A 17,515-nucleotide genomic window follows, 5' to 3' on the forward strand; every position below is an offset into this window, starting at 1 on the left:
GTTTATATGCATTTATATATCCCACTTAAGTATAAAGTTCAATAGGTTTTCATAAATATACATACCTGTGTAACTCAAACAATTATTTAACATATACATATTTATTATATTTTTTTATTGCCACTAGGTTTATTACGGGGCTTGGTGCTAGCACGAAGACTCTGCTTCTCCTGGTGGCCATTTTTTTTCCTTTATTAAAGTTCCCTTCTTGCTTTCCTCTCTCTTTCTTTCTTTCTCTCTTTCTTTCTTCCTTTGATAGAGACAGAAAGAAAGAAAAGGGGATATAGAGGGAGTAGAAAGAGAGGCAACTACATCACTGCTTCACCATTCATGCAGCTTCCCCTCAGCAGATAGGGATTGGGGACTTAAACCTGGGTCCTCCTACATAGTTATGCGTGTGCTTTATCAGGGGCACCACTGCCTGCCCCCTCAGATAATTATTTTTAGTTAAATTCATGCTTTACACATACAGATTTTACAAGTATTTTTATAAAGTTGTTACAAGGAATATAAATGTGTTCTATGTACATATACAAAGCAACTATCATCACAGGAAGTATTTGGACATTCCCATTTGTTACAAATACTCTCTGACATTAAACAAAAATACTAATATTCTCATTTACCATGGAGCTAATTTCAACTTCTAACTTTAAATTTACTTTGGGAAGATTGGTAGTTTTGAAAGGGAATCATACATTATGTACCACTTAAAAATATTCAGATGCAAGAGTGATTCTATTCTTGGAGTCTGAAAAACTAATTAAATTTAAATGTTTATTAATAATCAAAAACAATGGGACCAGGTGATGGCATATCCTGCAGAACGCACATGTTACCAAACTCAAGGACCTGGATTCAAGCCCCTGGATGCTTCACTAGTGGTATGCTACAGGTGTAGCATACCACTCTTCCCCCGCTTACCCTCTTTATTTTTCTAAGTCTTTGTCAGAAAAAGAAAGTTAAAAAAATAGTAATATAACAAGGCAAAAAATACATCAAACCGTTAACTGCTTATTGCTCACTGGTAGAATTGTTGACAGTTTCATGATCTATTTCTCCTATTTTATACTATATTTAGATATCACTATTTTCCATACTTTTAGTTATAATGTATTTTATTATAAGACAATAATTTTTCATTATTCTTTTGAATCATTTTCAACATTTTATTGTATGATTTACTCCTTTAAGTTAAGACAGTAAATTTGCTATGTAAATGCATCATTACTGTAGCTAGAAGTAGACAAAACTTCCTTCTCTAGAAGCTGGTACTGTCAAGTTGTTTAAAAAAACAAATTCAACTCTATTATTATACAATAGCTGTATTTAAATGGTAAAAATAAAATAATGGGATGAAGTATTATAAAAATCACTCAAAGGCTTTCTCTCCTCTCCTCTCCTCTCCGGGATCAACTAGGAATACCAACGGAGACCACCCGGACCGAAACAAGACAGGACTAGAATGACCACAGAAACCCAGTAAATCACCCCTGAGTACAAACACACGTGGCTGGTGACAGAGAGGAGAGAGGGGCCTAAGGAGAGATTAAGTGACTGCTAACAGTTCGACAGTTTGTCAGTGGAGACACCACCTCCAGTCTGCTCCACCAACAAGGGGACAGCTGAAGGGAGGAAAGGTCTCCCCAGAGACTCACCAAGTACAACTCTGAGTCTCCATTGCTACTACCCTCAGAATCTGGAGCAGCAACAGGGAGGGACACCAGGGCACAGAGATCTAACCGGGAAACTCAGGAGAAGACCTATACCTCGGTGGCATAGCTGAAGGGCTGTGAAAGTCTCTTTGCATAACCACTGGATTATCTCTGCCACACCCTGCTTTATCTCTTGGTCAGGTGTCATTGATTAAGCCAAGAAGCCTATTGATAGTTTAAAAGCCCTCAGGCTACCATAGCCTACAGGGGGGAAAAAAAAAAGGCTTTTACACCACTGAACTCCAACTCAGGGATTGAAAAACCTCTTAACTTATATAAAATGGTTAAAACAACAAGAAAAAATAATGGAGACTCGAACCAGGACAAGAGTCCAGCTAAAAGTCCTCCAGAGGGCGAAGCACAAAACAACGAGTTCAACATCCAAACATTAGCTAAGGAAATAATAACAGGAGTGAGTAAAGAATTTGAAAAAATTGTAATCAGAACTGCAGGAACAACAAATGAGAATATGGAGGAAAATTTTAATAATCTCATGGTTATTAGAGAGCTGAAAGCTGAAATTGCTGAGCTAAGAAGGCAACTAGCTGAACAAGCTAAAACAGTATCAGAGCAGGGCAACAAAATAGATGAACTCCAGAAAGCAGTAGAGAGCAGAGAGAATAGAATCAATGAGGCTGAAGACAGAATTAGCAAGATTGAAGATGAATTAGAGACAACTAAAGAAGAAGTAAGAGATCTCAAAAAGAGATTAAGAGATGCTGAAAACAACAACAGAGTCCTATGGGATGACTTCAAAAGAAACAATATACGCATTATTGGCTTACCAGAGGAAGAAAGAGAAGGGGAGGAAGAAAGCGTTCTCCAGGCCATAATAGCTGAAAATTTCTCTAGTCTAGACAACACCAAAGACATAAAGATTCAAGAAGCCCAGAGGGTCCCAAACAGAATTAACCCAGACCTAAAGACACCAAGACATGTCATACTTAGATTGGAAAGGAATAAGGATAAAGAAAGGATCCTCAAGGCTGCAAGAGAAAAACAAAGAGTCACCTACAAAGGAAAACCCATAAGATTAGCAGCAGACTTCTCCATACAAACACTACAGGCCAGAAGAGAATGGCAAGATATCTATCGAATGCTCAATGATAAAGGCTTTCAGCCAAGAATACTATATCCTGCTAGATTGTCATTCAGACTAGATGGAAGCATCAAAACCTTCTCAGACAAGCAACAGTTGAAGGAAGCAACCATCACCAAGCCTGCCTTGAAAGAAGTTCTGAAAGGTTTCCTATAAACAACCAGACCACCACAAATAGAACATATATCAAAACACTCTAAAACTCTACAAGAATGGCGTTAAAATATCTTCAATCTTTGATATCAATAAATGTGAATGGCCTGAATTCACCTATTAAAAGACACAGAGTAGGAAGATGGATCAGAAAACACAACCCAACAATATGTTGTCTACAGGAAACTCACCTAACTCAACAAGACAAACACAGACTTAAAGTGAAAGGATGGAAAACTATCATTCAAGCCAATGGCCCACAAAAAAGGGCAGGAACAGCTATTCTCATGTCTGACATGATAGACTTTAAAATACATAAGATTAAAAAAGATAGGAATGGACACTACTTAATGCTCAGAGGATCAGTCAATCAAGAGGACTTAACAATTATTAATATCTATGCACCCAATGAGAAGCCATCTAAATACATCAAACATCTACTGAAAGAGCTACAGCAATATATTAACAGTAACACAATCATAGTAGGGGACTTCAACACCCCACTATCTCAACTTGACAGATCATCCAGGAAGAAAATCAGTAAAGACATAAGGGAGCTAAATGAAGAGATAGATAACCTAGAACTATTGGACATTTTCAGAGTCATTCAGAGCAAGTTGTGGTATATATACACAATGGAATACTACTCAGCTGTAAAAAAATGGTGACTTCACCGTTTTCAGCCGATCTTGGATGGACCTTGAAAAAATCATGTTGAGTGAAATAAGTCAGAAACAGAAGGATGAATATGGGATGATCTCACTCTCAGGCCGAAGTTGAAAAACAAGATTAGAAAAGAAAACACAAGTCGAACCTGAAATGGAATTGGAGTATTACACCAAAGTAAAAGACTCTGGGGTGGGTGGGTGGGTGGGGAGAATACAGGTCCATGAAAAATGATGAATGAAATAGTGGGGGTTGTATTGCTAAATGGGAATCTGGGGAATGTTATGCATGTAAAAAAAAAAAAAAAAGAAGTAGAAACGCAAAGCAGAAATTGACTGAGTTTGGAGTATGGCACCAAAGTAAGAAAGCAGAAGTATACTAGAGTTAGCAGTGAGTACCTCCCTAATACTTCCTCTCCATTTTTCCAAGCTTTGGGTCCATGATTGCTCAACAATTTGTTTGGCTTTGTATGTTAACTCTCTTTTCAGTCACCAGGTTCCAGGTATCATCAGGATGCCGGCCAGACTTCCCTGGATTGAAGACACCACCAATGTGTCCTGGAGCTCAGCTTCCCCAGAGACCCATCCTACTAGGGAAAGAGAGAGGCAGACTGGGAGTATGGACCGACCAGTCAACGCCCATGTTCAGCGAGGAAGCAATTACCGAAGCCAGACCTTCTACCTTCTGCAACCCTCAATGACCCTGGGTCCATGCTCCCAGAGGGATAGAGAATGGGAAAGCTATTGGGGGAGGGGGTGGGATATGGAGATTGGGCGGTGGGAATTGTGTGGAGTTGTACCCCTCCTACCCTATGGTTTTGTTAATTAATCCTTTCTTAAATAAAAAAAAATAAAAAATAAAAGAAAAAAATAAAAGAAAAAAAAATCACTCAAAAAATAAAACGCCTGCAGAAAGAATCATATAAAACAAAAATTCAAACAAAAATAAGGGCAAAGAGAATCATTTTATAGTGACAGACTATACAGTAGACCATGAACATTAATAACATCAAAACTCAAAAGGCAAAAATACCTGTGTATATAAAGAGAAACTTAGATGCAACCACTGTGGAAACTTTAGATCAAGTGTTTTAGCTCCTGACACAAAAATAAACAATTAAATACATATGGACATACAATTTGAATAATTAACCAATACTATGAAAAATGACTTTTGCAAACATTCTTGGATTATTTTAAAAGCTTCTTTTTGCTACATTATAGAGAAAACAGCATTGAACCCATGAAAGTAAAAATTAGAGTCATTTTGATGATGTTAATTCTTCCAATCCATGTACATGGAATATCTTTCCACTTCTTTGTATCTTTTTCCAATTTCTTGAGTAGTGAATCATAATTTTTCAGTGTAGAAGTCTTTCACAACTTTTGTTAGTTTTACTCCTGTATATTTTATTGTTTTCACTGCTATAGTGAATGGGACTGAAATCTGAATATTTTCATCTTCTGACTTAGTGTTTGGACAAAGTTATGCAACCGACTTTTGTATGATTAAGTTTGTAGCCTGACATCTTACTATATTGCCTGATGATTTTCAGGAGCTTCCTGCTAGATTCTGTTAAGTTTTTTTTTCTCTCTGTCTCTCTCTGTGTGTGTACTGTCTGTCATCTTCAAATAGTGACAGTTTTACTTCTTCTCTTCCAATCTGTATCCCTTTAATTTCTTGCTGGTATCTGATGGCTGTGGCAATAACTTTCAACACTATTTTGAATGGTAATGGTGATAGTGGGCAGCCCTATCTAGTACTTGATCTAAGTGGGAATGATTCCAGTTTGAATATTTTACCCAGAGCCATATACAAATTTAATGTACCCTCCAGCAAGGTCCCACCAATTTTTTAAAAAGAGAATAGAACAGAAGCTACAAAAGTTTATCTAGAACCAGAAAGCACCTAGAATTGCCAAAAAAATCTTGAGAGAAAAGAACAGAACTAAATGCATCACATTCCTAGATCTCAAATTATATTACAGGGACATTGTAATTAAAATCTCTTAGTGCTAGAACCTTACTGACCAGTAAAAAAAGAATTTAAAGCCCAGAAATACCTCCCCACATCTAAGTTTTGACAAGGTGCTCGAACTACTAAGTGGAGAAAAGAGAGTTTCTTCAACAAATGGTGTTAGAACAATTGGGTTCAAAATGCAGAATTATGAAACTAAACTACTACATTTCATCGCACACAAAAGTAAATACCTAATTGATCAAGGACTTGTATGTTATTCCAGAAACTATCAAATACCTAGAGGAAAATATTGGCAATACTCTTTTCTATCTAAATTTTATAGGCCTCTTTAATGATACAAATCCATTTGCAAGGAAGATTAAAATAAAAATAAACGCATGCATCAAATTTAAAAGGCTCTGCACAGAAAAAGAAACCACCACTCAAACAAAAAGATTCCTTACAGAATGGGAGTTTATATGCCATACATCAGACAAAAGGTTGATAGCTAAACTACATAAAGAGCTCACCAAACTCAGTAGTAGCAGTAGTAGCAGTAGTAATAATAATAATAATAATAATAATAATCCCAAATTTCCATATTCAAAAATGGGGAGAGGCTATGAACACAGTATTCACCAAAGAAGAGATCCAAAAGGTTAAACATGAAAAAATGCTCCAAGTCATTAATTGTCAGAGAAATGCAAATAAAGACAATGAGTTGTCACTTGACCCTGTGAGAATGTCATACATCAGAATGGATAGGAGCAAATGCTGGCAAGGTTGTGAGGGCAAAGGAACTACAGGTGGAAAGGTAAATTGGCCCAACTCCTATGGAGAGCAGTCTGAAGAACTCTCAGAAGGCTAGAAATGGACCTACCCTATGACCCTGCAATTCCTGTCCTAGGGATATATCCTAAGGAATCAAACACACCCATTGTAGATTTGTCTATACCTATGTCCATAGTAGCCCCATTTGTAATAACTAAAACATGGAAGCAACCCAGGTGTCCAACAAGAGAGGAGTGGCTGAGAATGTTGTGGTATATATACACAATGGAATACTACTCAGCTGTTAAGAATGATGGAGTCACCTTCTTCACCTTGTCTTGGATGGAGTTTGAAGGAATCATGTTAAGTGATATAAGCCAGAAAGAGAAGGATGAATATGGGATATCACTCATAGATGTATAGAAAAAACAGAAAGGAGAAACACAAAGTAGAACTTGGACTGGGTTTGGTATATTGCACCAAAATAAAGGACTCTGAATGAGGGGTTCAGGTCCTGGTGTATGATGTTGGAGGAGGACCTAGGTGGGGGAGGGGTAGAGAGTTTTGCAGAAAACAGAAATTTTACACATGTACCAACTGTATTTATTGTTGACTGTAAATCATTAGCCCCCCAATAAAATTTTTAAAATTTATCCTGGAAAGTAACTAAGACACATGTAGAGTCATATCCTTCTAAATATTACACAGTTAAGGCAGAAGCTAGTGACTGTGGTTTATTAAATTCTCCCATAATGTTCTATTTTCCAGCTATAGCATTCAGGGTCATTCTTGTTAATAGGCAGTGCGCAGTGCATGCCTCCTGTTGATTCTCAGGACGTACACAAGCCCCAAATGACTGGCAGATACTTGGACATACTTTATGTCTAAACTAGACTGAAAGTGTTCTAGGCAAAGGAGGAAAGAATACAATATTGACAGTTTTATTTTCATGTAATCTGAAGCTGTCTGAACTGAATTATAATTGACTGGAAGCCATCTCAAGGAGTTGAAAGAATCTGAGTTCCTTACCAGATTCCCTAAACTGATTCAAACAAGCCTCTGCGAATGAAGGGCATGAATTATGGGATGAATTATTCTAAAAATAAATAAACAAACAAATAAGCACTGAGACAATCCCCTAAGTATGAAACTGAACTATCTTCTTGAAGTCACCTAAACCAAGTTAGGAAGAAATATATGTTAGCTCTAAATTGACTCTAACACTTGCCACTGAGTCATCTATCAGTGTTATATTTTATGGAAATCAGTTTAAAGGGGCTGCATGGAGTCACACCTGATAGAATGTATATGGATCTGGGTTCAAGTCTCCAGTCCTCACCAGAAGGGGAGGGGGGTGGTTTATAAGTGGTGAAGCAGTGCTTTGGTTGTTTCTCTCTTTCTATACCAACCCTTTCCCTCTTAATTTTTCTCTCTTTATCCAATAAATAAATAAAATATTAAAAAAATAAAGATTCAAAAAAGAAAATCACTCCATGTCTGCATTTTTCTCAGAGTATATCAACTGAGCTTTTCACTCCAGTCTGCATATATGTTTGCAATATGCATTCTCAGTAACTGACAGGGTCATCAGATGGTCTCCTTCTTCTTCTAGCGTTTGCCCTTCTTCCGTAGCCAGTCAACAGCATCAGGTTGAGCCTGATGTAAAGTTTCGAGACCTCCTTTGAATCTGGAGAGGTGGCAGTCGTTGACTATGTGGGTCATAGTCTGTCTGTAGCCGCAGGGGCAGTTCGGGTCATCTCTGGCTCCCCAGCGATGGAACATAGCGGTGCACCGGCCATGGCCTGTTCAATAGCGATTGAGATGGTCTCCTAAAGCACACAGTAGGACTGTTTTGAGAAGAACCAAACAAAAGTCTTTGGAGCAATGTCTCCTCATTAAAAATGCACAATAGAAGCAAATAACGGGACCTGGCAAGATATTGGATAATGCTGTGGTAGTGAATCTCAAATTCTCATCTAACTTGCCTATTTAGCTGAGGTAAAAAAAAAAAAAAAAGACAAACGAGTCTTAAATAGTGACAGTGAGGCTTACAGACTTAATTAGGTTTGGATTCTGCTACCATCAGTCGAATTTCTTTACTGGAGTAAATTAGCACAGTTCTTTCTGTGTGATCTGTAACTATTGCTTTGACAAGTTGTGTTATTTCTCTACATTAATTAAGAAAAAAATTATATCAGAAGCAGCTTGTTTTTGTAATAGACTTATCAGTGCTTTAACTTAAGGCTTCTGTCTGCTTTTTCCTCTGCCATAATATAGTCCACATTCTTTCTTTTTTTTTTTGCTATATAGAACATCCGAGTGATCTGCTAGTCACTTGGCGATGCCTTGCTGCTTGCACCTTGTAAGAAGTCTGTAGCATGACTTAATAAGACATAAATATCAGAGGAAAGGAGATCAATCCAATTGATTTTATAGCCTCCTTTATCAGTTAGACTTGTTGGGGTCTAAAACCTATAGTTTTTATGTCTAGGAGCACAACCATTGTAGTGCAGGGTATGCATGTCAAGTAGACCTTCTAAGCCCAGTGGGCCTGGTGGTGGCGCACCTGTTTGAGCACACGTTACAGTGCGCAAAGACACGGGTTCGAACCCCCTACCCCCACCTGCAGGAGGAAAGCTTTGCGAATGGTGAAGCAGGTCTGCAGGTGCCTCTCTGTCTCTCTCCCTCTCTATCCTCCCTCCTCCTCTCAATTTTGGCTGTATCTATCCAATAAGTAAATAAATAAAGATAATAAAGAAATTTTAAAAAATCCTCCACCATGAATGTAACACAATATTGGTCACTTCTTAGATCCTGTAGACAGGAAACTGGAATATGCTTCTTTGATACTTAACTAATTATAAAGAAGACTTCTCAGGTGTCAGGAGGTAGCGCAGTGGGTTAAGCACACATGGCTCAAAGCGCAAGGGCAGACGTCAGGAACCCCGGGTTTGAGCCCCGCGCTCCCACCTGCAGGGGAGTCGCTTCACAGGCGGTGAAGCAGGTCTGCAGATGTCTATCTTTCCTCCTTTCTGTCTTCCCCTCCTCTCTCCATTTCTCTCTGTCCTATCCAACAACGAACGACATCAACAACAACAATAACCACAACAAAGCTACAACAAGGGCAACAAAAGGGGGGGGGGCGGAAAGAAGACTTCTCCATTTGAGCAGGTATAAGAATTTTCAGCACATGTTATTCTGATATCTGGGCCACATGATCCAGAAGTTATAAAACGTCTCTTCACTGTTGCTGATTTTCTTTCTTCCCTTCCTTCCTTCTTTCTTTCTCTCTTTCTTTCTTTCCCTTTGTTACATTTTAAAATAAATATATGTTATCTTTGAAAGTCCCCCATAAGTGCTATGGTTGATTTTTCTCTTGCCTCTGTTGAGTATCTATTATGTATCACCCAGATTCTATACTAAGTCTTCCCTAACCATTCATAACCTATAGTGCTTGTCAGGAGCTGCCTGCCAATGGAGTGCTGTATGTTCCTACTATTTTAGAGTGGGGCACAATTTATACTCATTGGAATAGACAGTCTGGATTCTGTCTGAAATTGGTCTTTCTTCCAACACTTATTTGTGGCCCTATTTGAATTTCTTAGTTACCACATCACATTGTTTTAACAAAAACTCATTTTACAGTAAACGGATAGATAGATGCACTCCCAAAGTTATAACTCATCATATATTCAGTCATTCAGAAACATCTAGTCAGTTAGACTGGTGGAATGGTTTATTGTAACTCTATTTGGCCAGCTAGTATCTAGAGTATTTAGAGTTAATATTAAACTGACAAATACAATTTCAGGTTATAAACAGTTTTCTGCTATTTAAGCTAAGTGTGCTATATTGTGTGATATTGTTTTAGGCTCTCATTATGTACACACCTAGATGATCTAGACATATAGATAGAATATTTATTAGAAATAATTTATTTTGGGGAGGTTATTTTTTATAAGTTCTGTGGTCATATTGATGTAGTGAAATTACCAGTAGTTGCTTTTTACTTCGTTAACTATTTAGCTCCCCCCCCTCCACCCCTGCAGGTGGGGAGCCTTGGCTGGGATCTCGAACCGGATCCTTACTCTGGTCCTTGTGCTTTGCTCCATGTGCGCTTAACCTGCTGCGCTACCGCACAACTCCGGGGCACTTCGATTTCTTCCATATTTGGACATGAATTGAAGAGCTATGAACATAGCGTTTTTATGGTCATCTGATATGAGTTTCAAAAGTATTGCAAGATTACAGGACATTTGAGATTTCGTATTTTAAAGGAACTCCATTCTGTTTTTCTGTGGGGGCTGCACTAGTTTGTATTCCTACCAACAACATAACAAAGTTCTGTTTTTATCCACATTCTCATTAGCTTGTGTTTTTTATCTTTTTGATCTGGGAGATTCTCACTGGTATGATCTGGCTATCTCAGTGTGGCTTTCACTCGATTTCTGTAAAGATAAATGATGTCAAATATGTTTGATACGTCTGTGGACCATCTATATGTATTTTTTGAACTATTCAGATCTTTAGTACATTTTTATTGTTTTGATTTATATTTTTAGATAGCATCTCCTCATTATAAACATATGATATACAGATATCTTCTATTTATTAGTTTTTTATATTTGTTTATTTATTCTCTTTTGTTGCCCTTGTTGTAGTTATTATTGTTGTCGTCGTTGTTGGCTAGGACAGAGAGAAGTGGAGAGAGGAGCGGAAGACAGAGAGGGGGAGAAAAAGACACCTGTAGACCTGCTTCACCTCTTATGAAGCGAAGCCCCTGCAGGAGCCAGAAGCTGGAACTGCTTCGCTCCACGTGCTCTTAACCCTCTGCACTACCGCCTGACTCCCTAGGTAGCATTTTTTGGGGGGTAGTTTCTTTTGATGTGTAAAAGCTCTTTAATTTGATGTAGCCCCACCCCCTTTTTTTTTCTTTCTTTAATTTTCATTGTCAGTGAGGTTGAATCTCCAATTCTCTGGATTGCGTCACCTATTTCATTTATGCATTTTGTACTTTAGGTCACCTATTTCGTTTATGCATTTTGTACTTTAGGTCCAATTTCCAAACCTTTAGTACATTTTGTTACCTTTTTATGTATGATATTAAATGATGCTGTAGTTTCATTTTTATTTTTTTGCATATGACTTTCCAGTTTTCACAACATTTGATAAAGAGGATTTTTTTCTGCATTATAAGTTTTGGGTTCCTTTTTTTTGGCGTTATTTTTTATTATTATTATCTTATATAGGACAGAGAAATGGAGATGGAGAAGGGGGGTTCTGAAACACTGCTTCACCACTCTTCATGAGGTTTGGTTCTTGCAGATGGGAGCTAGGGGACTGAACCCAAGAAGTTGTGGCTGGCAACATGTGCTCTCAACTCTAGTTCCTTGACTCTGAACTTGGGGCTCTTACAGGCAAATCCTGTGTAGCAATCATATAAATGACTGAGGTATACTGGATAAAGATAGCATATACTGATTATTGACCTTGAAGAATGTTTACAAAATAGGGTAAAGATCTGTGGGGCTAGTTTTACTGATATTGAAAGGAATATAAATCTTTATTTTTAAAAAACAATTTATGAATTTGGAAACACATGATTGTTTTGATTTGGGTTGGCAAAACAGCCCAACTGGATAGTATACCTGCTTTATTACGTGTGCCATCTAGGTTCAAACACAGTCCCTACTGCCCTGGAAGAAGCTTAGGTGCAATGAACTCTTTCTTTTCTATTTTGTCTATGTCTCTTCCTAGCTGAAAAAAATCAGCTTGGAGCAATGAACCTCTAGTGACAAAAAAAACAAAAAAAAAAAAAAAAAAAAAAAAAACCCTAAACAATAGTTTTGATATTAGGTAAAAATTCAAGTAAAATATTACATACTTATCTTACAGGAGGAAAAGGAACTGTCATATTTTCTAATAATTGGGAAACACTAGGGGAAGTAAGCCAGCCTATTGGGGACTCAGCTCATCAGCTGCAGAGTGAAGGATTTGGGGAAGATGATTTCTTTTCTTTCTTTCATTTCCTTCTCTTTTTCTTTCTTTCTTTTTTCTTTTCCTTTTTTTTTTTTCTTTTTTTCTTTTTGGCCTACAAGGTTATTGCTGGGGCTCAGTGCCTGGACTATGAATCTACTGCTCCTGGAGGCTGTTTTTTCCCCTTGGTGGCTATCTTCCCCCTTTTGTTGCCCTTGTTATTGTTGTTGTTATCGTTGTCATTGTTGTTGGATAGGGCAGAGAGAAATGGAGAGAGGAGGGGAACACAGAGAGGGATAGAGAAAGATTGACACCTGCATGCAAACCTGCTTCACTGCTTGTGAAGCGACCCCCCTGCAGATGGGGAGCCAAGGGATGGAATCTGGATCCTTAAGCTGGTCCTTGTGCTTCGCACCATGTGCATTTAACTCAGCCCCTGGAAGATGTTTTCTAATTCCATGATATCACACATTTCTGTAACCCCACATTACAACCGACTGATGAAAACAGTTTTGTAATTTTGTGGTGTAACAGTGTTGTACAATGCATGACCCATCAAATTAAATGTAGTAAATAGTATTTTTCTGGGGTTTGAGTTTTACATTGCTGTATAAACTTCTGTAATTCCACAATGAAACAAAATCCTATTTCCCCAGAATACTAAAAAATCCTTATTACAACATTCTCTCATGTGGACCTAATCAGAGCATATGTTAATAGTGCATTAATAAAAGAGAAACGTCCAGTGGAGGGGAGGGAATATGGAATTCTGGTGGTGGGAACTGTATGGAATTGCACCCCTCTTATCCCACACTCTTGCCAATAACTATTAAACCACTAATAAAAAACAGTACGTTCCTAGAGAACTCTACTTTTCTCCTAACAAAGTGTACAAAGTGAGTGACTGCTTACTCATCACTTTGCTTTTTTTCTAGATAATTTCTGTTCATAGCTTCTGCTTCTATAAGAGTGAATAAGACTCATGTAATAGGGAAGGATAATTAGGCATGGCTATTTTGTACTGTGATCATTACTTGGAAATAGTAGGTAATTAATTAGATTGTCCAAGATTGAAAATTAAGAACAATTATTTCTCAACCAGGACAACTGTAATTTTTTTTTGCCCCAAAAGGTTATATGGAAGTCCTTTTAAAACAGTTACATAATGCTTTTTCCTTTGTCTGGTGGGAAATAGTCTTTATGTGGTTCATTTATGTGATTACAGAGCAGAAAAATAAAAGCTATATGCCAAAAATACTGAATTCCTTTCAAATATTTAAGTTGAATATTTAAAGAAGTTTTTTTCTAGTTCTGTGTATAGTTGTGCTTTTTAAATTTATTTTTATTTTTAATAATGATTTAGTGACTTTTTAAATATATTTTTTAATATTTATTTGTTCCTTTTTGTTGCCCTTGTTTTATTGTTGTGGTTATTGTTATTTATGTCATCATGTTGTTGGATAAAACAGAGAGAAATCAAGAGAGGAGGGAAAGACAGAGAGGGGTAGAAAAAGATAAACACCTGCAGACCTGCTTCACGGCTTGTGAAGCGACTCCCCTGCAGATGGGGAGCTGGGGGCTGGAACCGGGATCCTTATGCCGGTCCTTGCTCTTTGCGCCACGTGTGCTTAACTGGCTGTTCTACCGCCCCGATTTAGTAACTTTTATCTTGTATTTACATTAATTTCCTCATGTTTCCCCTAATAGTCCAATGTATTGCTTTCTCTATATATACATATATAAGTACATCTAAACATATGTATAAATCTTTCCTTAAATTTTAGCATACAGTGTTCATCACTGAATTATTCTCTAAATAGATGAATGAACCAATTAATTCTGGGACTATAATTCAATTTAAGACTCTAAAGAAAAGGACCTTTGTTTTATGTATTCATTTTCCTGTCATTCATCCTGTAGTGAATTAATAAGCATTTTCTGAGCACATCATAGACATTCAGGATATAAGTAATAGCAGTGGACATTTTCAATGCTCCAACACATTTGTCACTTTACAGAATTTCTTAGAAAATATTTAATTAGTTTGGGCAGCCTGTATTGTAATTTGAAAACAAGAATATCCACATATCATGGAGTCACAAAATGAGTGCAAATAGCTAAGCATTGCATATTGGTGGGGATTAGTGGATCAGTTTGTAGGATTACGAATGGATTATATTCTAATACACAATTTATCTTCATCTGTGAACTTAATATATAGAATTAAAGACAAAATATAATATATAAAATTGACCCGGAAATTTACCAGATTTCCCATTTAGGAGTTTTATATGTTATAGAAATGAAATTCATTCACAGTGCTATAGTCTCCTACTTGAAAAATCTCTGACACACTTTCATCTAGGGTTTCATTACCTGCAAGGTTAGCTACTCATACAGAATTGTAGAACTCGCTTGGCACATTTAAAGAGAGATTAACTGATCTCATATACATTGTTTCTTAAGTACTATCCAGGTTTCAGTGTGGGCCTACTAGTTTGTGAAATGTAAATAATAGAGGATATAGTAACAGAATTGTTCTCCAAATTTTGGAAACAATTGTGTCACAGTTGCCCCCAAATCAAGAATATAATACAAGCATACCTATAGTGGATCAATTGTACCTACAAAATTATATAAGATAAATCTATGTTTAGAAATGAAGACTAGGGGCTGGTACAGCTGGTTGGTGCATCTCCATGCACAATGACCCTGTGAGCCCTTGCTCACCATCTGTAGAAGGGAAGCTTCAGGAATAGTGAAGCAGACTTGTAGGTCAGCCTGGTGACAGCATCTATCTATCTATCTATCTATCTATCTATCTATCTATTTCACTATCTAGCTATCTCTTCCTCCCTTCTCAATTTTTATCTGTCCTATCAAATAAAATAGAAAGAAAGGAAAAAAAATATATGGGTGCCTGGACCATGGATTTATAGAGCCAGCACAGAGCCCCAGCAATAACCCTAGTGGCAATTTAAATGAATGAATGAATAATAAAAGTAATGAAAATGATTCTTTACAAATTAATTTTTTTTTTTTTTGCCTCCAGGGTTATCGCTGGGGCTGGGTGCCTGCACTATGAATCCACTGCTCCTGGAGGCCATGTTTCCCTTTTTTTTTCTTTTCTCTCTCTCTCTCTCTTTTTTTTTTTTCTTCCTCCAGGGTTATTGCTGGGCTCAGTACCTGCACCATGAATCCACCGCTCCTGGAGGCCATCCCTTCCCGCCTTGTTGCTCCAGTTGTTGCAGCCCAGCCGTGGCCACCACCATTGCCATTGTTGATGTTGTTCGCCGTTGGACAGGACAGAGAGAAATGGAGAGAGGAGGGGAAGACAGAGTGGGGGGGAGAAAGACAGACACCTGCAGACCTGCTTCACCGCCCGTGAAGAGTCTCCCCTGCAGGTGGGGAGCCGGGGGCTCGAACCGGGATCCCCACGCCGGTCCCTGCGCCCTGTGCCGCATGCGCTCAAACCACTGCGCCACCGCCCGGTCCCCATGTTTCCCATTTTGTTGCCCTTGTTGTTGTTATTATTATTGCTATCATTGTTGTTGGATAGGACAGAGAGAAACTGAGAGAGGAGGGGAAGACAGAGAGGGAGAGAAAGACACCTGCAGACCTGCTTTACTGCCTGTGAAGCACCACCCCCTGCAGGTAGGGAGCCGAGCCATGGGCTAGAACTGGAATCCTTATGCACTTGCACTTCACACCATGTGCGCATGTGTGCTTAACTCGTTGTGCTACCACCTGGACTTCCTGATTTTTATTTATCTCAAGAGTGTTTGTGCGAATTGACTAAGGTGGCTCAACTGGTTCAGTACACAGGTTACCACACATGGACCTAAGTTTGAATTCCAAGCGACTACCTGAGAGCAGCTACAGCAGAAAAACTTCACAGAAATAGGGACTAAGCAAAAGTCAACTTTTACTGAGTACCTTTCTAGTATCTTCATGCTTGATGTCAGCATTAATATTTTTCTAATAAAGAAACAACAGTAACCCAGGGATTCAATTCAGATCTGTTTGCTTTTGAATAATACAGCGTTCCCTCTCCACAAAAGGATCTGGGTTGACATCTTCACCTTTAAAATGAGTTTCACAAGCGGTGGAGTGGGGCTGTGATAGGTGTCTCTATTTCTCTGTCTGTCTCTTTTTTATTTCTGTGTCTCTCACTCTCTGACTAGAATAAAGGAGAATAATGGCTGCCTGGAGCCACAGAGTCATATAGGCACTGAGTCCCAATGATAATGCTGGTAGTGAAATAAAAAAATGGGATGAAGAAAGTCACAAGTTTTATATATATATATATATATATATATATATATATATATATATATATATATAATCATAAATATCTGCCAGTTCCTCCTTAGTAATAATAGTCCTGTTGATAAAATTGGTAGGAGGAAGATTCACAGTAGTGTTAAATTTTGACTGTTTCTGACAAGCATAGTTTAATAAAGGTGAGCTTTCATTCAAAAGCTGATATTGAAATCAGATGTTTTCTTCTTTTATATAGGTCAGCTCATTGAATTCATTTTTGTTTTCACTTTTCCTAAAAACTGTATGCTTCATGCTCAAGGACCTGAATTTCAAGACCCAGGTTCCCACCTACAGGAGCAAAGCTTCAGGAACAGTGAAGCATATAGCTGTCTATAGCTGTCTCTCTTTCTCCCTGCTGCTCACCTCAATTTCTCTTTGTCCTGTCAAATAAAATTAAGTAATTAAATAAGTTCAAATTAAAAGGATTTTAAAAATTGGTTTGTATCAGGATATAGATTGCAGTTTGCAAAATTTGTTTGGAAATGCAACATATAAATAGAATAAATGGCTAAAACTATTAAAACTCTGCCCAACATCTTTGTAGGCAGAAATCTATCTGTGACTTATGTGTGTATGTGAGTGTGTGTTTGTGTAGCTAACATGTATCTGCTAACACTTCCTTTTAAAATATTTTATTTACTCATTTATTTGTTTATTCAATAGATCCAGAAATCCAGAGAGGGGGAAAGATTTAGTAGGAGATAAAAAGGGAGACACTGACAGCCCTATTTCACTGTTCCCTTGCGGGTAAGAACCAGAGGCTTGAATCTAGGTCCTTGTACATTGTAACATGTGCACTCAACCAGGTGCGTCATGACCCAGCCCCACTGATAACACTTCCTGATCATGAACT

This window comes from Erinaceus europaeus, chromosome 7 (assembly GCF_950295315.1).
Source record: "Erinaceus europaeus chromosome 7, mEriEur2.1, whole genome shotgun sequence".
In the NCBI taxonomy this organism is placed as follows: domain Eukaryota; kingdom Metazoa; phylum Chordata; class Mammalia; order Eulipotyphla; family Erinaceidae; genus Erinaceus; species Erinaceus europaeus.